At 40.6% G+C, this 22,390-nt stretch overlaps 1 long non-coding RNA gene across 1 annotated transcript; it reads left to right on the top strand.

Moving 5' to 3' along the window:
- The first annotated feature begins 83 nt into the window (after positions 1-83).
- On the top strand, positions 84-18,746 carry LOC105862206 (uncharacterized). The gene is made up of 3 exons (XR_001149950.2): positions 84-573; positions 1,601-1,702; positions 17,815-18,746. It is a non-coding gene; the product is annotated as an uncharacterized LOC105862206 (long non-coding RNA).
- Positions 18,747-22,390: the final 3,644 nt, after the last annotated feature.

The raw sequence follows: 22,390 nt of genomic DNA, 5'->3' as shown, positions 1-22,390 counted from the left end.
CCATCCTTATTGGATGAAGGTCACGCCTGTCAAGGCAAGACCAGCGGAATGTGGGTCCTGTTCCGGATTAGGAGAGGCTGCCTGAAACGTCAGGGTCTGAGGCAAGTTCGCACGTCCGGATTCACGCAGGCGCAGTCGGGGCGAGACCTGCATGCCGAGAGCTTTAACTCCAACAGTGCCGTGGAGGAATAAAGCAGGACTTTTTTTGGTCATTTGGGGCTCACCTTAGAAGTTTAGGAATCTGGGTGGGGAAATTCTTAACTACCCTTTTTGGGCCAAGCACCCTTTTAGGGTTTTCCTGTCTCAGTTTTACCATCTTTGAAATGGATTTGAATCAGACCAAATGATCTGCAATGTTTACCATCTCTAGGAGACTACAGTCACAGTTTTCGGTGACAGTAGGTTTCTCATGTGGCAAGGCTGGGCCTCTGGCCCTAGAGGGAGTGGCCTGCTGTTCTGGAAGGTTTCTTTAGGAACGGGGTTGATGAGGGTTTTGAAAGACTGGTCTAGGTGGCCAGGTAAAGAGGGAAGTGTGGACCTGGAATGGAGCAGAGTCCCGGTCAACGTGTGGAGGTATTGTAGAGTAAACACGAATTTTTAAAAATTGAATTTTCCCTGCTGTCAAAACAGAGACTTTCCCCTTTCCTTTTTCTTAGAGCATTTCCTTTAGAAAACTTGTCATTGCAAGTTTTTTCTCTGTCCCTTTGAGATATGTGTAATTTTGTTTTTCTTAGAGACAGTGTCTCACTCTCGCCCAGGCTGGAGTGTAGTGGCACAAACATAGCTCACTACAGCCTGGAACTCCTGGGCTCACCGCAGCCTGAAACTTTTGGGCTCAAGCAAGCCTCCTGCCACTACAGGCACGCGCAGCCACATCCGGCTGATTTTTTTATTATCATTATTTTTTTATAGAGACAGATCTCGCTATGTTTTGTTGCCATGTTGCCCAGGCTGGTTTCAAACTCCTGGTCTCAAGGGATCCTCCTGCCTCCCAAAGTGCTAGAATTACCAGCGTGAGCCACCAAACCTGGCAGTAAATCTTTTTAAAAGCTAAATAGATTTCTTGTCAGTTTTACAACCCCTGTCCCTTTGGGTTTTTGTTTGTTTTGTTTTGTTTTGATTTTCTTAAGAACCTTGGAGCCATCTCTTTGAAATGTAAACATCAATGAAAACAGAACCCCTGTCTCCTGTTTCCATGGGAATTTGGTCTAGGTACCTGGTTCTGAGTTGTTACATGCTTGTTATAGAGATATGAGTTTTAGTTTTCCTTTGGATAAAGGTAATTAACTAACACACATGGTCACCCCCATTACCAAGTGAATTTGGGATGAACTATGTGTACCAAATGGTGCTGTCACGTTCTCTTACTTGAGCACAAGTTTATTTTGAGAATATGTATGTAATGTGTTGTATCTGCCTACTATATATAAAAGGATTAGATTTCTTTCTGACTTCAAAATTTCTTTAGTGGATTGCTTGTGATGCACATCCCAGTCTGGTTTGATGCTTATTCAGTAATAAAACTTTTTCATTCTTTTCTACTTTGTGGAGAGAATTCCCTGGGTTGGCATGAGATTTTTCTTTTCAATTATTTCCCCAGCACTGTGAATGGCCTGTTGTGTTTCAAGTGACCACATTCTCCTGTTTGGAAATTCAGCATCCCTCTGCAATGAAATGGGAACAATCAGAGGAAGGTCACCAGGTGAGGGGGCCTCAAAATGCTTCAACGTGTATTAATTGAGTGCTTTCTCTGCCTACAAGAAGAGAGACAAAAGTTCTGCTTACTGCACTCTCATGTAACCTCCATTTCCCATCTCCTCGATTCTATTTGGATCTTCACCATTCAATGGCTAAAATTAAAAAGACTGACAATACCATGTATTGATGAGAATGTGGAACAACTGGAACCTTCATACATTTTTATTGGAAGTGTAAAATGGTACAAGCACTTTAGAAACAGTTTGGCAGTTTCATATAAAGTTAAACATAGACCTACCATGCAATCCAGCAATCTCATGCCCAGGTATTTACTCCAAAGAAATAAAAAATGGGCCGGGCGTGGTGGCTCACGCCTGTAATCCTAGCACTCTGGGAGGCAGAGGCGGGAGGACTGCTCGAGGTCAGGAGTTCAAAACCAGCTTGAGCAAAAGCGAGAGCCTGTCTCTACTATAAATAGAAAGAAATTAATTGGCCAACTATTATATATAGAAAAATTAGCCGGGCATGGTGGCGCATGCCTGTAGTCCCAGCTACTTGGGAGGCTGAGGCAGCAGGATTGCTTGAGCCCAGGAGTTTGAGGTTGCTGTGAGCTAGGCTGATACCACCGCACTCACTCTAGTCTGGGCAACAAAGTGAAACTCTGTCTCAAAAAAAAAAAAAAAAAAAAGAAATAAAAAAATGTATATCCAGGCCGGGCGTGGTGGCTCACGCCTGTAATCCTAGCTCTCTGGGAGGCCGAGGCGGGCAGATCGCTTGAGCCTAGGAGTTTGAGGTTGCTGTGAGCTAGGCTGACGCCACGGCACTCACTCTAGCCTGGGCAACAAAGTGAGACTCTGTCTCAAAAAAAAAAAAAATGTATATCCAATTATCCAATTGTGTGCTGGTAAGTGTTTAACAACCAGCTCTCCAGGAAGAAAAAAGCTTTAGGCTGGGCGCAGTGGCTCATGCCTGTAATCCTAGCACTCTGGGAGGCCAAGGCAGTCGGATTGCTCAAGGTCAGGAGTTTGAAACCAGCCTGAGCAAGAGTGAGACCCCGTCTCTAATATAAATAGAAAGAAATTAATTGGCTAACTAATATATATAGAAAAAATTAGCCGAGCATGGTGGCGCATGCCTGTAGTCCCAGCTACTCGGGAGGCTGAGGCAGGAGGATTGCTTGAGCCCAGGAGTTTGAGGTTGCTGTGAGCTAGGCTGATGCCACAGCACTCACTCTAGCCTAGGCAACAAAGCGAGACTCTGTCTCAAAAAAAAAAAAAAAAAGCTTTAATTTGTAGCATTTTCCAAGTGTGGTATAAATACTCCCACCATGGCTTATTTCAGCTACCAATATGATACCACTGAACCAGATTTGAGAAGAGATCACAAAATATGCTGTGGTGAGTTGGCCACATCATGCTACTGTAATATGTCCACACAAAAACTTGTATGCAATGTTCAGATTAACTTTATTCATAATAGCAAAAACTGGAAACAGCCCAGGTGTCCAACAACAGAATTGACACTAGAGGGTAATGGAATACTACACAGCAATGAAAGGGGACAAACTAATGATACATAGGAACAGCATAAATGAATCTGACAGACATAAGGCTGAGTGAAAGAAGCCAGACACAAAAGAGAAATACCATATTCCACTTGTATGAAATTCTAAACGAAGCAAAACTAATCTATAGTGAAGGAAATCAGATTAGTTGTTTTCTTGGGAGAGAATGATTGGGGAAGGTCATGAAGGAACTTTTGGAGGTGACTATAATATTCTGTGTGAATTTTTGAAAACTCTTTGGACTCTATACTAAAAATGGGTACGTTTTATTTTATGTAAAACATACATCAATAAAAAACTGCACGGCAAAAAAATGGCTTTAAACATAATTCTAAACATATATATATTTTTTCATTTAGAGACAGGATCTCACTCTGTCACCCAGGCTGGAGTACTGTGGCACGATCTAGCTCACTGCAGCCTTGAACTTCTGGGCTCAAGCAATCCTCTCGCCTCAACCTCCTGAGTAGCTGGGACAACAGGTGCACCAGAATGCCCAGCAAATGTTTAAGTTTTTTTGTAGAGATGGGGTCTCACTATGTTGCCAAGGCTGGTCTGGAACTCATTGCCTCAAGTGATCCTCCTGCCTCAGCCTCCCAAAGTGCTGAGATTACAAAGGTGAGCCACCATGCCCAGCCTAAACATTTTTATTCTCATAAATTCTTATTGCTCAGAGAAATTTTTTTTTTAATTTTCTTTTCTTAAATTGAATTCCTAGGCCCAGAATCCCCATCTCACAGTGCAGGTGGCCACTGGCCACCTCAGGGCCAGTGAGGTCAGGAACAACTCCTGTTGGAGCTCAATGAGGGGCTCCAAAATGCTTTGAGAGAGGGGCTAGGGGAGTGCATTTGGCATTTCAATTCGCTTACATATTATTTAATTTGATTTAAAACTTTAATTTCTAGGCAGTATTTGAAGACAGACTTTTGACTCTGTTGCCCTGCATTTACAAAAAGACAAGCAAAATTCCAGTGCAAGCTCACTGCACAGGTGCTGTGGGGACAGGGCAAGCAGCCCACTCCAAAGCAATCCTTTCTCTCCCAAGGACTCAGACTCACCCCAAACCCAGCCCAACTGGCACAACCAACTTCAGCCAAGTACCTCACAGGTACTTGATAAGACATGAAAGCCTTTAAAGTGATTTGGGTTGTTATTATCATCATCATCATCATCACATTAAAACCATTAGAAGTACCATGTGTTAAAACAAAAATTAAAACCCGAGCTAGTTGATTATAGTTTTCTGACATCCCCTTGTAATTATCCACTTGGACATTTTTAAAAAGATTTTAAAGCATTGTATTTGTTGGTTTTTAGCATTGTTAATTTAAAATTCTCAGAAACATCTGAAAAAAATTTAAAATCTAAAGTGTTCACCGACTGCTATTGTAATGCTATACCCATTTTACAGCTGAGGAAATTGAGGTTCAGGCTGCCCTAACCAGAAGGACAGAGGAGAGTGCTCCAAGAATTTAAGTTTAATAAAAAGTGTTTATCACAGTGGGACATGGTGGTTCATGCCTGTAAACTCAGGACTTTGGGAGGCCAAAAAGAGAGGATTGTTTGAGGCAGGAAGTTCAAGACCAGCCAGGGCAACATAGTGAGACCTGTCTGTACAAATAATAATAACAACAACAACAACAAAAATAAAATTCCATGGACAGTGACAAAACACCTCTGGCCCTCCCTGGTAGCTTTCCTTGGTAGGGATTGCAATTCAGTATGTTCAGCAATTATTTTTATTTTTTTAATTTTTATTTATTTATTTATGAGACAGAGTCTTACTCTGTCACCCCAGCTAGAGTGCAGTGGCATCATCATAGCTCACTGCAACCTCCAAATCCTGGGTTCAAGCAATCCTGCTGTCTCAGCCTCCCAAGTAGCTGGTACTACATGCCCACACCACCACGCCCAGCTAATTTTTTCCATTTTTGGTAGGGGTGGGGTCTTGTTCTTGCTCAGGCTGGTCTCAAACTTCTGACCTCAAGCAATCCTCCTGGTTCAGCCTCCCAGAGTGCTAGGATTACAGGTGTGAGCCACCTTGCCCAGGCCCTGCAATTATTTTTAAATTCAATTAATTAAAGGAACAAAAAGCAATTTCCCCAAAGCAAGCTATTCTGAAATGTCTACTTTTGGTTTTGATCAGAAATACATTTTGTAAAAATTTTCTCAAGGTTAACACATTTATTCGAAGCACATGTACACCAACTCCTCAGTGGATTTTACTACCCATCCTAGGTGAAGAAAAAAGTTTAATATCTGTTGGTTTATATCACACATACCTAATAAATTTCTATTCGATTTATAAAATAATTATAAATGAAATTTCAGATAAACATACTCTAAATAATCCTTATTATTTCTGTATAAATGAACCACATGTTGTCTTTGCTATATCATTATTGATACACTATACATATATAGTCCTTTCTATATACCATATAAAATAATTTCTAGGGGGGGAAATGGGCATTTATTGAAACCTTAAAATCTGTACCCCCATAATATGCCAAAATAAAAAAAATAATTAAAAAAAATAATAATTTCTAATACTTTTTGTGACATTTATGTAAATGTTGCATACCATCATGTGATATGAGAAAATGAATTCTAAAGTTATCCAGAGGCCAGGCGAGGTGGCTCATGCCTGTAATCCCAGCACTTTGGAAGGCCAAGGTGGGAGGATTGCTTGAGGCCAGGAGTTAGAGACTAGCCTGAGCAGCATAGCAAGATCCCATCTCTACAAAAAATTAAAAAATTAGCTGGGCATGGTGGCATGCACCTGTAGTCCCAGATACTCAAGAGGCTGTGGCAGGAGGATCGCTTGAGCCCAGGAATTCAAGGCTGCAGTGAGCCATGATGACACCAATGCACTCCAGCCTAGATGAATTCATTTTTCTCACACTACATGATGGGTGACAGAGCAAGACCCTGTCTCTAACAAATAAAATAAAACGAAAGTTACCCAGAATGCCTTAGTATTTGACCACTTATCTAGATAGAATGTGTGACTATCCCCATGTCTTGCTTTGTAACTGTGTGACCTTGGACAAGTTGTTTCTACTCTTGTCTCAGTTTCCTCATCTTTAGTAATTTTTAGAGTATTTCTACCATAGGGTCCTTGTAAGATTCTCAGAACTAATCTGTATCAAACTTCACACAATGCCTGCTGCATAATGACTGTGTAGTAATTGTTAGTTATTCCTGTTATCACTATCATCACCACTGATATTATTAAAGTATCAAAACAAAGATCTATGTCCCTTGGCAGAACTTATTGAATGATCCAAAGTCAAGGACGCCGACAGGATTACAAGAGATTAAACACACCAAAGAATCCAATATGAAGGTTAGCTTCATCTCAGAAGTTTCTGTTTTAGCATTGATAGATGTTTTAGGAATCCTGGTGGCCTGCAGATACCCAGCTCAGCCAGTGCTGGTCAGTAGTGTTTGCTACAAACTGAATTGTTCCCCCCCCCAAAATCATACGTTGAAGACCTAACCCCTTAATGTATTTGGAGATAGGGCTTTCAAAAGAGATAATTAAAGTTAAATGAGGTCATAATGGTGGGGCCCTAATCCAATAGGACTGGTGTCCTCATAAGAAGAGGAAGAGACACCAGGTGTGTGAATGCACAGAGAAAAGGCCATGGGAGGGCACAGGAAGAAAGCTGCCATCTGTAAGCCCAGGAGAGAGGCCTCAGGAGAAACCAAAGCTACTGACACCTTAATCTTGGACTTCCAGCTTTCAGAACTGTGAGAAAATACATTTCTATTGTTTAAGACATCCAGTCTGTGGTATTTTGTTATGGTAGCCCTAGCAATCTAATACAGTGTTGTTCATGTCTACCACATCTTTGTTGATTTTTTGCTTACTCGCTCTATCAGCTTTGGAAACAGGAGAATTGAAATCTCTATTTCTCCTTGCAGTTCTATCAGCTTTTGCCTCATGTAACTTGAAGTTCCGTTAATAGATACGTAAGTGTTCAGCATTGTTATGTTCTCTTGATTGACTGCTTTATCATTATGAAATTACCTTCTTTTTCTGTGATATATTCTTTGCTCTGAAATCTACATTGCATGATATTTATACAGCCACCTCAGCTTTCCTTTCCCTAGTATTAGCATAATGTATTTTTTCCATTCTTTTATTTTTAACCTATTTCTATTTATTTATTTATTTAGAGACAGGGTCTCAGTCTGTTGCCCAGGCTGGAGTGTAGTGATGCAATTATAGCTCACTCTAGCCTCAAACTCCTGGGCTCAAGAGATCCTCCTGCCTTGGCCTCCCAAGTGGCTGGGACTACAGGCATGTACCACATGCCTGGCTAATTTTTCTTGTTCTTTTTTTTTTAAAGATGGGGTCTCACTATGTCGCCCAGGCTGGTCTTGGATGCCAGGCCTCAAGTGATCCTCCTGCCTCAGCCTGCCAAAGTGCTAGGATTATAGGCATGAGCCACCATGCCCAGCCTGTCTTTATACATAGAATATATTTCTTGTAGACATTTAGTTGAGTCTTGCTTTTTTAACCTAATCTGACAATCTGTACTTTTTAATTCTAGTGTTTTTCTAGTGTATTCTTTTTTTTTTTTTCTTTGAGACAGAGTCTCACTGTGTTGTCCGGGCTAGAGTGCCGTGGCGTCAGCCTAGCTCACAGCAACCTCAAACTCCTGGACTCAAGCAATCCTCCTGCCTCAGCCTCCCAAGTAGCTGGGACTACAGGCATGTGCCACCATGCCCAGCTAATTTTTTCTATATGTTTTTAGTTGACCAATTAATTTCTTTTTATTTTTTAGTAAAGACAGGGTCTCACTCTTGCTCAGGCTACATTCGAACTCCTGACCTTGAGCGATCCACCCGCCTTGGCCTCCCAGAGTGCTAGGATTATAGGCGTGAGCCACTGTGCCCGGCCTGAACATCTTTCTTGTGGGCTATCATCACTTAATAATTTATTGTGACTGTCTAACTCCCTATCTTTCTTTTTCACTTTCTCATTTTCCTCATGCAAGTTATTGTCTATCTTAAAATTTTTAAGGCTCTTAAAACCAGTAATTGCTAAACCTAGACGCCTTTACTGTACCAAGTGTTTCCTAAAGTGCGGCCCTCTAGTGGCACTATTGAAATATTTCAATGGAGACAATTATATTGCACCAAAAATTTCTATTTCAAAAGATGCAAATATTTCACTCTGGTATCAAATGTTTCCATTTGGATTAATCTTAAAATGTACGTCATAGCAAAGTATAAGAAACAACAAAAGCTAAGATGATGAAAATCATTTTTATCCTCATCCCAAGGTTTTATTTTTTATTTTATTTTTTTATTATTATTTTTTTTACCGAGACAGAGTCTCACTTTGTTGCCCAGGCTAGAGTGAGTGCCATGGCATCAGCCTAGCTCACAGCAACCTCAATCTCCTGGGCTCAAGCGATCCTACTGCCTCAGCCTCCCGAGTAGTTGGGACTACAGGCATGCGCCACCATGCCCGGCTCATTTTTTTCTATATATATTAGTTGGCCAATTAATTTCTTTCTATTTTATATTAGAGACGGGGTCTCGCTCTTGCTCAGGCTGGCCTCGAACTCCTGACCTCAAGCAATCCGCCCGCCTCGGCCTCCCAGAGTGCTAGGATTACAGGCGTGAGCCACCGCGCCCGGCCTATTTTATTTATTTATTTTTTTTGAGACAGAGTCTAACTCTGTTGCCTGGACTAGAGTGCCGTGGTGTCAGCCTAGCTCACAGCAACCTCAAACTCCTGGGCTCAAGAGATCCTCCTGCCTCAGCCTTCCGAGTTGCTGGGACTACAGGCATGCGCCACCATGCCCTGCTAATTTTTTTTTTCTATATGTTTTTAGTTGGTCAATTGATTTCTTTCTTTCTTTTTTTTAGTAGAGAAGGGGTCTCGCTCTTGCTCAGGCTGGTTTCCAACTCCTGACCTTGAGCAATCCTCCAGCCTCGGCCTCCCAGAGTGCTAGGATTACAGGCGTGAGCCACTGCACCTGGCCCATCCCAAGGTTTTAATTCAGATAAAATTCTTAATTTCTAGAGCACTATTTTTTTCCCAATTAATGGGCAGGTTTTTATGTTTAATCCAACAGTCTGAGCACCTTAGTATTTGGGCAAACTAATAGAAAACTAAGCTGAGTTAAAAAATTGTTTTCCATTTATATCTTCATTCAAAATGCACACATTTCACAGTAGGCTGAAGCTTTGCAACTTTGGGTGTAATCTAGATATATAATATTAACTGTATGTTATATAATAGGTTTGTTGGGTACCTTAAAGTCAAAGACTCATCCATCTAATCAGGCAGTTGTAGTGTTTGTTATTTCCTTTAAAACCTAACAGCAGAGGCAGCAAGGTAGGTGGTATTACAGGTTGGTTTCTCTAATCAGCAGGATCTGCAATGGAGTTTAGTGCACAGACTGTTTACTAGGGAGTGTTCTTGCTATCAGTACATGTGGAGGAAAGGAGAGGCAGGATTGGACAGAGGGATCATCAAGCTGTTATGTAGTCCCTAGGACAGCCTTGGCTGATCCTGCAGGAAAGCTCTGAAGCTAGGTTGGTCTATCAGAGAGTTCCCTAGCTTGGCTGAAGATGACGAGGCCTTTGTACCCCATCATTGATCAATGATGAGTGCGGCCTGCCCTGGGGAGGGCATGCCCTTGCACAAGGAGGCTTTCTGCAGCTGAGGTCCCCCGAAGGGGTGGACAGCTGAGGACTGTCTGCTCACAGCACTATCAGTACTGGAACAAGTGCTTGAAGAAGGGTCTGGGCAGCATATCAGAGTGTCTGCCATAGGTGAGTTGGTCTTAATTGACACCCAAAAACAATGAATGAGTCCTTCTAATTGAGAATTCCCACACCATGGACAGTGAGCTAACCTTAGATCAGAAAGGCCTCACTCTAGAAGGCTACTACTTGGTTGTTCATCTGCCATTATCTCTGATCAACACTCGAGGCTTTGCTAATTTGTATAATGAGTATTTTAAATGACTTTTCATTTGTGAAATTAGTGCTTGTTACTAGCATGTTTACTAGAAACGGGTTCCCACTGGTCAAATTACTGGGGTTCAAGATATGTCACCAACTAAAATATTTGGAGAAATCCTGCACTGGCGTGAGCCATATGGCAAAGGGATGCCTCCCTGGGCTCAGCCTGACGTGTGTTTGCATCTGTGGGTCATAGAGAGTGCATATCCTTTGTAGGGGTGAAGGGCACCCTTTGCCTTGGAAGGTTCACTGAAAAATTAACTCATAAAAGAAAGATTAACTGGAGAAAAGGCACGCAGCAGCCTTCAGAATGAAGACCAAAAGATACAAGGGAAATCTTCCATTTTTATGCTTAGGTTCAACAAAGTATGGACAGCTGTGTAGAAATATGATTGGACAAAAAGGGTATGATCTAGGCCGGGCGCGGTGGCTCAAGCCTGTAATCCTAGCACTCTGGGAGGCCGAGGCGGGCGGATTGCTCGAGGTCAGGAGTTCAAAACCAGCCTGAGCAAGAGCGAGACCCCGTCTCTACTATAAATAGAAAGAAATTAATTGGCCAACTAATATATATATATAAAATTAGCCGGGCGTGGTGGCGCATGCCTGTAGTCCCAGCTACTCGGGAGGCTGAGGCAGAAGGATTGCTCGAGCCCAGGAGTTTGAGGTTGCTGTGAGCTAGGCTGACGCCACGGCACTCACTCTAGCCTGTGCAACAAAGCGAGACTCTGTCTCAAAAAAAAAAAAAATAAATAAAAGGGTATGATCTAATGCTAATAGAATGAGGGAATCCAGCAAGGCCTGTCTGTCTAGATTCTTATTGGCCTCTCTGAGCATGCATTCCTTGCTTATGGGTGTGGGGCAGGACCCTCTCTGAATTGGGGGTCTTATGACCCACAGTCAAATAAGGTAGGTCAGATAATTTCCTTATGGCTAGTTTTTACATAGATAGAGCCAGAGGTGAAGTTAGAGTAGTATTTTTAGGTTTTATGGTTGGCTTTGGGGAAAAGGCGTTCTGGTTTCTATAACATGACCCGCCTTGGGGAAGAGGGATTCTAGGTTCTATGGCTAGCCTTGGGAGAGAGTGGGACTGAGACAGGAGGGCAGGAGAAGGTCAGAGAAAAACTTATGCTTCTGAGGCTGCTTCTGAGGTCTTCGTTTCGGGGTATTGTTTTGTGAGTCCCAACACCTTAAAGTTATTAGATGATGCCAAGCTGTTTCCAATGATGATGCACCTATTTACAGTTCCATCAGACTTTTAAATGTTTGACAATCTTATTGTGGTTTTAATTTGCAATTTCCCTATTTCTAGTGAGATAGAGCCCATTTTCACATGTTTAGATGCCATCTGAACTGCCTCCATTACGAGTTGCCTATATTGCCCCTTTTTAATTGGGCTTCTTGTTTTTATATTGATTTGCAAAACCTCTTTTTACATTCAGGATAAGAGGACTTTTATTTTCTCCCATTCTGTGGCTTATCTCTTTACTCAAGTATAGTATAATTTTTTTTGTTTGTTTGGTTTTATTTTTTGAGACAGGATCTCGCTGTGTCTCCCAGGCTAAAAATGCAGTGGTGTCATCATAGCTCACAGAAACCTCAAACTCCTGGGCTCAAGTGATCCTCCTGCCTCCCAAGCTGTGATCAGCCTCCCAAGTAGCTGGGACTACAGGCAAGCATCATGATGCCCAGCTAATTTTTCTATTGTTTGTAAAGACAGAGTCTTGCTGTTGCTCAGGCTGGTCTCAAACTCCTGGCCTCAAGTGATGCTCCCACCTCAGCCTCTCAGAGTGCTAGGATTACAGGTGTGAGCCACTGCACCTGGCCAAATTATAGTATAATTTGATGACCAAAAATCCCTTAACATAGTAAAATAAATCACACTTTTATTGAAGATTTATGATGTTGGGTTTTTGTTTAAGAAGAAATTCCTGACTGCCAAGTCATGAAGTATTACCCTAGCTTACTAAAGGCTTTATAGTTCAGTCTTTTATATTCAGATCTATAATGCCCTGTGAGTTGATGTTTAGTGAATAGTGTGAAATAGAGAACCATTTTTAGGTTTTTTTCATATAGAGAAACAGTTGGTCCAGAACCATCTTTCGAAAAGTCTTAACCTTCCCCATTGCTCTGTTATAATACCTTGATCACGGACCAAGGGCATACTACGTTGGGCATACTTCCGTGCTCTCCATTCAGCTTCATTTATCCGTGTGTCTATCCCTGCATCACTAATTACCACACTGCCCTAATTTATGTACATTCTGACATCTGGTGGAATAAGTCTTCCAAACTTACTTTTCTTTAAGAAGAATATCTACATAATTCTAAGCCCACCCCTAGTAGATTCTGAAGTAAGAATGCAAATAGAGGCCATATACCATATATATCAATATTTAAAAGTTATAAATAAAACTAAAAATCTTAAGCCAGGTTTGGTGGTTCAAGCCTGTAATCCCAGCTACTTGAGAGGCTAAGGCGGGAGAATTGCTTGAGCGTAGGAGTTTGAGACCAGCCTGGGCAACATAGTGATATCCCATCTCTATTTAAAAATATATTAATAGAAAAATTAGGGTTGTAGTCCTAGCTACTTGAGAGGCTAAGGCGGGAGGATCTCTTGAACCCAGGAGTTTGAGATTGCAGTGGGTTATGTTGATGCCACTGCACTTTAGTCCAGATGACAGAGTGAGACCCTGTCTCAAAATAGCTCATTCCTTCTTATCACTGAATAACATTTCATTGTATGAATCTACCACAGTTTGTTTACCTATTCATCTATAGAAGAACAATTGGATTCATTTTAGTTTGGGGCAATTATGAACGAAGATGCTAAAAATATCCATGAGCGGGTTTTGTTTGGACATTAGTTTTCTTTTTATTTCATTTTATTTAATTTATTTATTTATTTGTTTTTTGAGACAGAGTTTCACTCTGTTGCCCGGGCTAGAGTGCCATGGCATCAGCCTTTTAGCTCACAGCAACCTCAAACTCCTGGGCTCAAACGATCCTTCTGCCTCAGCCTCCCAAGTAGCTGGGACTACAGGTATGTGCCACCATGCCAGGCTAATTTTTTGTATATAATTTTAGTTGTCCAACTACTTTCTTTCTATTTTTAGTAGAGACGGGGTCTCACTCTTACTCAGGCTGGTTTCAAACTCCTGACCTTGAGCCATCCTCCCACCTTGGCCTCCCAGAGCTAGGATTACAGTCATGAGCCACCGCACCTGGCCCCGGACATTAGTTTTCTACTGAATTGGGCAGTACCGTAAGACTGTTTAGGTTTGTGAGAAATTGCCAAGCTATCTTCCAAAGTGGTTGTATCATTTTGCATTCCCACCAGCAATGAACAAGCAGTCCTGTCACTCTCCATCCTCCCTAGCATTTGTCAGTTTGTTTGGATTTTAGCCATTTTAATAGCCATGTAGAGGTATCTCATTGTTGTTTTAATTTACAGTTCCCAGATAACATGTAATGTTGAATATCTTTTCATATACTTATTTGCCATCTACATATCTTCTTCTTTGACGAGGTTCAGTTCAGATATTTTGCCCATTTTACATTGAGATATTTGTTTTCTTATTGTTGCATTTTAAAAATTCTTTGTATATTTTGGATACAAGTCCTTTCTCAGATATGTGTTTTGCAAATACGTTTTCTGAGCCTGTGGCTTCTTTCTTGGTTCTCTTAATGGTGTCTTTTTCAAAGCAGAAGTTTTTTGTTTTTTTTTAATTTTGATAGAGTCCAATATCATTATTTTTTCTTTCATGGATCAGGCATTATATTTTAAAACTCTTCACCAAAACCAAGTTCACCTAGACTTTCTTCTATGTTATCTTTTAAAAGTTTCATAGTTTTGCATTTTACACTTAGGTCCAAGATCCATTTTGAGTTAATTTTTGTGAAAGGTGTAATGGCTGTGTCTAGATTAATTTTTTTGCACATGATGTCCAATTATTGCAGCACCATTTGTTTAAAGGATTGTTAAATAAAATTATGGGAAACCATTGTTATGGACTGAGCTACTGCACCAGGCCCCAGCAGACCAGACCAAACCAAAATGGAGTCAACTCCTGCTAAATGCCACATAGTCAAATTGAAATTTTAGGGAAGCAGATAGATCCCCAACAGACCAATTTTCCTAAAAACCAGAGATTCCAATCTACCTGAGTAAGCGTAATAAGGAAATCTCCACTGCTTTAACCCTTATAAAAAAATAACCTGAAGTAATCTGATATTAACCAATCAACTATTTTCTATTATTCTGTTCCCACCTAAAAAACCCATTGTTCTGCCATTGCCCAGTGGGAGGTCTCATTCTATTTTATAGAATAGAGGCTGCCCTCATTCGTGAATCATAAACATAAGCCAATTAGATCTATAACTAAATTTGTTGTACTTTTTTTTTTGAGACAGGATCTCTCTCTGTCACCCAGGCTAGAGTGCAGTGGTGTCATCGTAGCTCACTGCAATCTCGAACTCCTGGGCTCAAGTGATCCTCCTGCCTCAGCCTCCCGAGTAGCTGAGACTACAGGCGCGTGCTACCACACCCGGCTAATTTTTCTATTTTTTGTAGAGACAGGGTCTCGCTACATTGCCCACACTGGTCTTGAACTCCTGGCCTCAAGTGATCCTCTTGCCTCAGCCTTCCAAAGTACTAGGATTACAGGTGTGAGCTACTGCACCTGGCTAATTTTGTCTTTTGAAAAGACTATCCTTCTGCCATTGAATTGCCTTTGTTCCTTTGTCAACAACATATTGAACATATTTGTGTGGGTCTATTTCTGGGATCTGTATTCCATTCCATTGATCAATCTGTCTATTTTTTCACCAGACAGTAGAATACAATTATTAAATGTAGAGAAAGTGATAGAGTTAGAAAACCACCATTTTCCCCACTATTCTTGATTTAGGCAAGAATAATGAATGAATACTAAATGGGAGGGAGGAGTTTAAGTCTATAAAATATCCTATTTATCATCAAAGTAGCTCCCTACAAGATACTTATTAATTAGAAAGAGAAAAACAGTAACTTTACAATAGAGAAACCTGGCAGTCATCACCTTAACCACATGATCAAAGCTACTGGGGACAAATCTACTTTTTCAGATTAAAAGTGAGTAAAAAGAATATGACAATTAAATGGTATGTGTGATTCCTGGATTATATCCTAGACTAGGAAAAAATTGCTCTAAAAGGTATTATTAGGAAAATTGGCAAAATTTAAATAAAGACTGTGGATTAGGTAATATTTGATTTAATGTTAAATTCCCTGAATATGATAACCACATTTTTTTTTTGTTTTTTTTTTTTTTTGAGACAGAGTCTTGCTTTGTTGTCCAGGCTAGAGTGAGTGCCATGGCGTCAGCCTAGCTCACAGCAACCTCAAACTCCTGGGCTCAAGCAATCTTTCTGCCTCAGCCTCCCGAGTAGCTGGGGCTACAGGCATGCGCCACCATGCCCGGCTAATTTTTTATATATATATCAGTTGGCCAATTAATTTCTTTCTATTTATAGTAGAGACGGGGTCTCGCTCTTGCTCAGGCTGGTTTTGAACTCCTGACCTTGAGCAATCCGCCCGCCTCGGCCTCCCAAGAGCTAGGATTACAGGCGTGAGCCACCGCGCCCGGCTACACATTTTGGTTTTGTAAGAGAATGTCCTTGTTAGTAGGAGATATGCACTGAAATATTTGATAAGTTTTTATTTATTTATTTATTTATTTTTGAGACAGAGTCTCACATTGTTGTCCAGGCTAGAGTGAGTGCCATGGCGTCAGCCTAGCTCACAGCAACCTCAAACTCCTGGGCTCAAGCGATCCTCCTGCCTCAGCCTCCCGAGTAGCTGGGACTACAGGCATGTGCCACCACGCCCAGCTAATTTTTTCTATATATATTTTTAGTTGGCCAATTAATTTCTTTCTATTTATAGTAGAGATGGGGTCTTGCTCTTGCTCAGTCTGGTTTCAAACTCCTGACCTTGAGCAATCTGCTCGCCTGGGCCTCCCAGAGTGCTAGGATTATAGGTGTGAGTCACCAAGCCCGGCCCCTATTTTTTTATTTTTTCCAGACAGGGTCTCACTCTGTCACCCAGGCTAGAGTGCAGTAGCATCATCATAGCTCATAGCAACCTCGAATTCCTGGGCTCAAGCGATCCTCCTGCCTGAGCCTCCCAAGTAGATGGGACTACAGGTGAGTACCACCATACTAGACTAATTTTTTCAATTTTTAGTAGAGCTGGGGTTGGTCTTGCTCAGTCTGGTCTTGAACTTCTGACCTTGAGCGATCCTCCTGCCTCAGCCTCTCAGAGTGCTAGGATTACAGGCGTGAGCCACAGAGCCCAGCCTGGTACAATTTTCTCAGTTGTTTCCCGAAAAGAGATCTGTGCCCTCTGGACATAGATGGATGCTTCCACTTTTTAGCTGAAATGGTTCAAATGACTATTTAGATAGAGGCTAAATAAATCATTTTCCTGTTTATTATTTTATACTAAAAATTCTAAAAATTCTTTGTTTCTCACTCTGTTGCTCAGACTGGAGTGCTGTGGCGTCATCATAGCTCACCGCAGCCTCAAACTCCTGTATTCAAGCTATCCTCCTGCCTCAGCCTCTCGAGTAACTTTTTGGTTTTTGTAGAGACAGGATCTCACTATGTTGCCCAGGCTGGTCTCAAACTTCTGGCCTCAAGTTTATCTTCCTTCCTCGGCCTCCTAAAGTGCTGGGATTACAGGCCTGAGCCACTGCACCTGACTAAAAATTATTTTAATAAATATGTTTAAAAATTGCTCCAATTGTTTTGAATCTTTTTTTATAATTCTCCAAACTGTTTCAGATTGAATCTTTTTGATAAGCAAATATATATATTTCCTATCTCTTGCTTTTTCAAACTTCTATATTTTCTCTTTTTGAAAATGGAATATTCATGCACTCATTGCATTGTCCAAAAAAAAAAAAAATGAAAATGGAATTTTCAAAACAAAAGAACCAGGGCACAGTGGCTCATGCCTGTAATCCTAGCACTTTGGGCAGCTAAGGCAGGAGGATTCCTTGAGGCCAGAAATTTAAGACCAGCCTGAACAAAAGTGAGACCCTCATCTCTACAAAAAACCCAGAAAAATTAGCTGGGTGTGATAGCTTGTACCAGTGGTCCCAGGCTACTCTGGAGGCTAAGGCAGGAGAATCACTTGAGCCCAGGAGTTTGAGGTTGCAGTGAGCTATGATGACGCCATGGCTCTCTAGCCTGGGGAACAGAGCAAGACCCTGTTTCAAAAAAAAAAAAAGCCATTTAATGGTGTAAAATCTGGAAAGTAAAAGTATATAGCAAAATCAGCCATAATCTCTTCAGTAAGAATCATGATTTACCATTGTGATGTATTCCTTTTTAATGTGTTTTTCTTAAGCATTTATATGTCTCTATATCTGTTAAACACATTTTTAAATGAGAATGGGAATCCTAGGGGAATAAAAGCTGTAATATAAAATACTTGCATGCTAATCCACACAATGGGAATCTTTCCCAGAACCACTGGTTATTCTTAGAAACCATTGCTACTGTCTCCTATCTAAAAGGAAGTGCAGATGCCATCGGTTGTTAGCTGACCTGCTGGAACTGGAACCTGAGCCCCGTGGGTGGAGTGTGTCAGAAAAGGAGTCCTCGTTCTGGATTTGCTGATTGCTGTCTGCAGTATCTTCTGTGTATGCCTGATTGCGGTTCAGAATGCAGGGCCCTCTGCTGGGCTGTGTGCAAAATTCTGTCCAGGGAATTTTCTGGAAAGAAACAAGCCATGGAAAATGTAGGGGAAATATTCTGAGAACCAAAGAAAACAACTAAATATTCATTTGATTTGACACAAGTTGGAAAGTGCTTGGAAGATATAATATTTAGGTGGTCAAATTAGAAAGTTCATGCCCCTCCTTTTTTCATTAGCCACACCTGAAAAGTATTGATGTGTTAAGTTTATTTTTAAAAGCTAATAACTAAAATGGGGCAGTTTAATGATCACTCTGGAAAGCAACACTATGTAATTTTCCATATCAATAATTTTATTGTCTTCAGAAACTTAATGAACTTTTGTGGGTTTGTTTTTAATCTTAAACTTCTTAACACTTGGGGAATATAAAATATGTCTGTGACTCAGCATTTTTCTTCTCAGAATCACTTGTCTCCAGCCACAGCAGAGGAAATCATGAAACCATTGGTAATAGACACTTGAAACCCTTTGGTTAGAATCTTTACATATTATTAGTGTTAGTGTAAACTCATTCTTTGCTCCTCATATAACTTAGTTAAGATATTAACAAAGAGGGTAATATCTAAATACATTATAGAAGTTCATATAATGAGGTACTAATACATCCATGAAAACAAATGTGCTCTTTTGGAAAGGTGCCATTATTTTATTGCCAAGTGAATAAAAATAACTTGCAGAGCAATAAGTACTCACTGATCTCATTTTCCTTAAAAAACTTACCTTGGTATAAGAACAGCAAAATGCTCAGAAGCATATGGAAACAATTAAAATTTCAGGGGGCCTAATTCATCAAATCTTTTTCATTCATGACTGCTATATTTGTCAATTATAAAAATATTTACCCTTGTTTCAATACTTTTAAGTTGGTTTTTTTGGTCATTGTTTAGATTTTGTTTTTTTGTTTTACATTTAAAATTTCTATCCAGATGAAATTGCTTTTGGTGTGAAGAGTAAAATAGATATTGAGGGTTTTTTTCCTCCAAGTAACTACTAGGGCACCCTAGAAATATTTGAAAGTTATTTGAATTTCTCAGAAAAATAACACATAGGGAAAATGGTGGAAACTTTTAGTGGAAGAAAATTTTCAGAACCCTTTAAATTCTGCAGTTTTATAAGTAGTGAGATGTAGAGGAAGAAAATGCCATAGAACAGACAATTAAACTAATCATTACCAAAAATAGAACCATGTCAGGACATTGAATAGAGAAAAGCCGCAGCACCTTGAACTTCTGGTACATGCTATTTTGGCATCAAAAACTCCAAGTTCGTAAGGCGAAAAAGGCTTTCATTTCCTTCATCTTAAATTTGTAAGAGATGAGTCATTTAAAATAATTAATAGGGGCCTGCCAAGGCAGGGGGATCACTTGAGGCAAGGAGTTTGAGACAAACCTGGCAACATAGTAAGATCCCCCATCTCCACAAAAAATTTCAGGACCTGCTAAATTTATTATGCCAAGGGAGAAATTAAGCCCTGGAGACTAAGCCGCCTAGCGTATTTGCAATTCTGCTTCTAGATTATGGATTAATTCTCTTCCTCGTTGCTCTTGTTCTGTAAATGACTAGAAGAGACCAGAGACCAGACATCCCTGCCTATCAATCACTGATATTTGTTACAAATTAACTGCCTCCTTTATTGTTCTGTGCCTACCTCAGACGAGAAGGTGCAAAGGACCCTATGTCTGTTACATCTTCAGGGTGGAATGTTTTGGGTTTTTTTTGTTTTTGCTTTTTTGAGATAGGGTCTCACTCTGTCTCCCAGGCTGGAGAGCAGTAATGTGACCACAGCCTCACTGCAGCCTTGAACTCCTGGGCTCAAGTGATTTTCCTGTCTCAGCCTCCCAAAGTGTTGGGACTATAGGCGTGAGCTACCATGCCAGTTTGGAATATTAAATATACCTTTCCTGAAAGAAAAAGACCATCTCAACTAATCAGGTCATTGTAACTATGCATTAAGCCTTACATAGAAAGATGTTGAAATTCTGTTAAGCTCCCTAAACTTGTCCATATAAGCGATCCCAAACTTCCTACACTTTAGAACACTGACTTCCATTCTTTGGAATCTATGCTCCCCAGACGGCCATCCTTAAACCTCGTTCTTTAATAATCTCTCTTTCGGCCAGGCGCGGTGGCTCACGCCTGTAATCCTAGCTCTCTGGGAGGCCGAGGCGGGCGGATTGCTCGAGGTCAGGAGTTCGAAACCAGCCTGAGCAAGAGCGAGACCCTGTCTCTACTATAAATAGAAAGAAATTAATTGGCCAACTAATATATACAAAAAATTAGCCGGGCATGGTGGCACATGCCTGTAGTCCCAGCTACTTGGGAGGCTGAGGCAGGAGGATCCCTTGAGCCCAGGAGTTTGAGGTTGCTGTGAGCTAGGCTGACGCCACGGCACTCACTCTAGCCTGTGCAACAAAGCGAGACTCTGTCTCAAAAAAAAAATAAAATAAATAAAATAATCTCTCTTTCAACTAGATTCTGACCCTTTTGATTATTTTACATTGACAGGATCACAGCTGACACCCCTATAACAAAGACAAGTTAACAAGAGAAAAGCATGACAAATTTATTTGATCATAGTTTTACATGACATGGGAGCCTTCAGATCGAAGACCTAAGGATGTGGGGGAAAGCATCCATTTTTATGCTTAAGTTCAATGAATGGACAGCTGTGTAGAACTGTGATTGAACAAAAAGGGTATGATCTAATGGTGTCATAGACTGAGTGGGGAAATTCAGCAAGGTTTGTCTGTTCAGATTCTTCTTGGCCTCTCTGTGCAGCATTCCTTCCTCCCCAGTATGGAGCAGGACCCCCCCTCCTGGAATGTGGGTTTTGTGACCTACAATCAGACAAAATAGGTCAGAGAATTACTTTGTGGCCACTTCTTACACAGAAAGGTGGGGGAAGGTTAGAGTAATATTTTTAGGTTTTATGGCTGGATTTGGGGAAAGGGATTCTGGGATCTATGACCCACTTTGGGGAAGAGGGATTCTAGTTTCTATGGCTTCCCTGGAAGGGGGAAGAGGATGAGGAGTGAGTGAGACAGGAGGGCAGGAGAAAGAAGGTCAGTAAGAAACTTTGTTTCTGGGGCTGCTTCTGATGCCTTCACCTTGGGGTATGGTTTTCTGAGCCCCAACAATTTCACAGGTTTCTTAGTATTGGAAAATCTCTAGTATTAGACTAATTGCATAGTGACTACCATACTTGGTATTCAAGAGGTTGTATTAATGAGGCTGAACATCTTTTATATGATTATTTGCCTCTTTTGTCAATTGCTTCTTTAAATTTCTTGCATGTTTTTCTATGTAGTTTTCCATCTTTTTTTAAATGCTATTTTATATTCTGGATATTAATCATTTGTCCATTATATGCCTAGAAACTATCTTCTCCCAATCTGTGGCTTTTCTTTTCCCTTTTTGATAGTTTTGATGAATAAATTTTGTTTTGTTTTAATAGTTTTCATTTAATAGTATTAATTTTATTTTATATACAGAAAAGATGCAAGTATAATGAAAATACCTTTTTTATTCTCTTTTTTTCCTCAACCATTTGAAATTAGATTGCCAACCTGATGTTCCATCATCCCTGAATACTTCAGTGCTTTCTGCAGATAAGAACCTCATAACTTTCTTTCTGATCAGCTCTTAGTAGGAAAAAAAACAAAACACCACATAACCACAAGATAACCAGCAAAATCAGGAAACTCATATGACTACCTCAGACCCCATTCAAATTTCACCTATTATCCAAATAATGTCTATTCCATCAAAATGATCCAATTTAGGATTGTGTTTAGCATTTAATTGTTGTTGCTTTAATGTTTAATCGGGAAGAGTTCTTCAGTCTTTCTTTGTCTTTAATAACCTATTGAAGATTACAGGGCAGTATTTTGTACAATGTCCTTCAATTCGGATATGCCTAGTATTTCCTTATGATTAGATCCAGGTTATATATCTTTATCAGAGATATCACAGAAGTGACATCTATGTCATAGAAGTAATGCTGTGTCCTGAGTGTGGCCAATCAGGTGGCCCGTGATATCAGTTTGGCCTACCACCAGTGGCAGTCCCCATGATTACTTGATAAAAGTAATCATGGGGACTGCCATGGCTTCTCCACCATAAAGTTACCATTTTCTCAGTTGGACGCAGTGGCTCATGCCTGTAATCCCAGCACTTTGGGAGGCAAGGCAGGAGGGTCTCTTGAGGCCAGGAGTTCAACCCTAGCCTGGGCAACATAGCAAGACCCCCATCTCTACAATTAAAAAGAAGTTAACTCTTTTCCCCTTTTAAATTAATAAGTAGTTTGTAGAGAGGCACTTTGTGATCATGTATTAATAAATATCCTGTTCCTCATAAAATTTTCAATTTATTTATGTCAGTATGGACTCATGGGT

Source organism: Microcebus murinus, chromosome X (genome assembly GCF_040939455.1).
Source record: "Microcebus murinus isolate Inina chromosome X, M.murinus_Inina_mat1.0, whole genome shotgun sequence".
Lineage (NCBI taxonomy): Eukaryota > Metazoa > Chordata > Mammalia > Primates > Cheirogaleidae > Microcebus > Microcebus murinus.
This window is presented reverse-complemented; position numbering and strand designations above follow the sequence as displayed.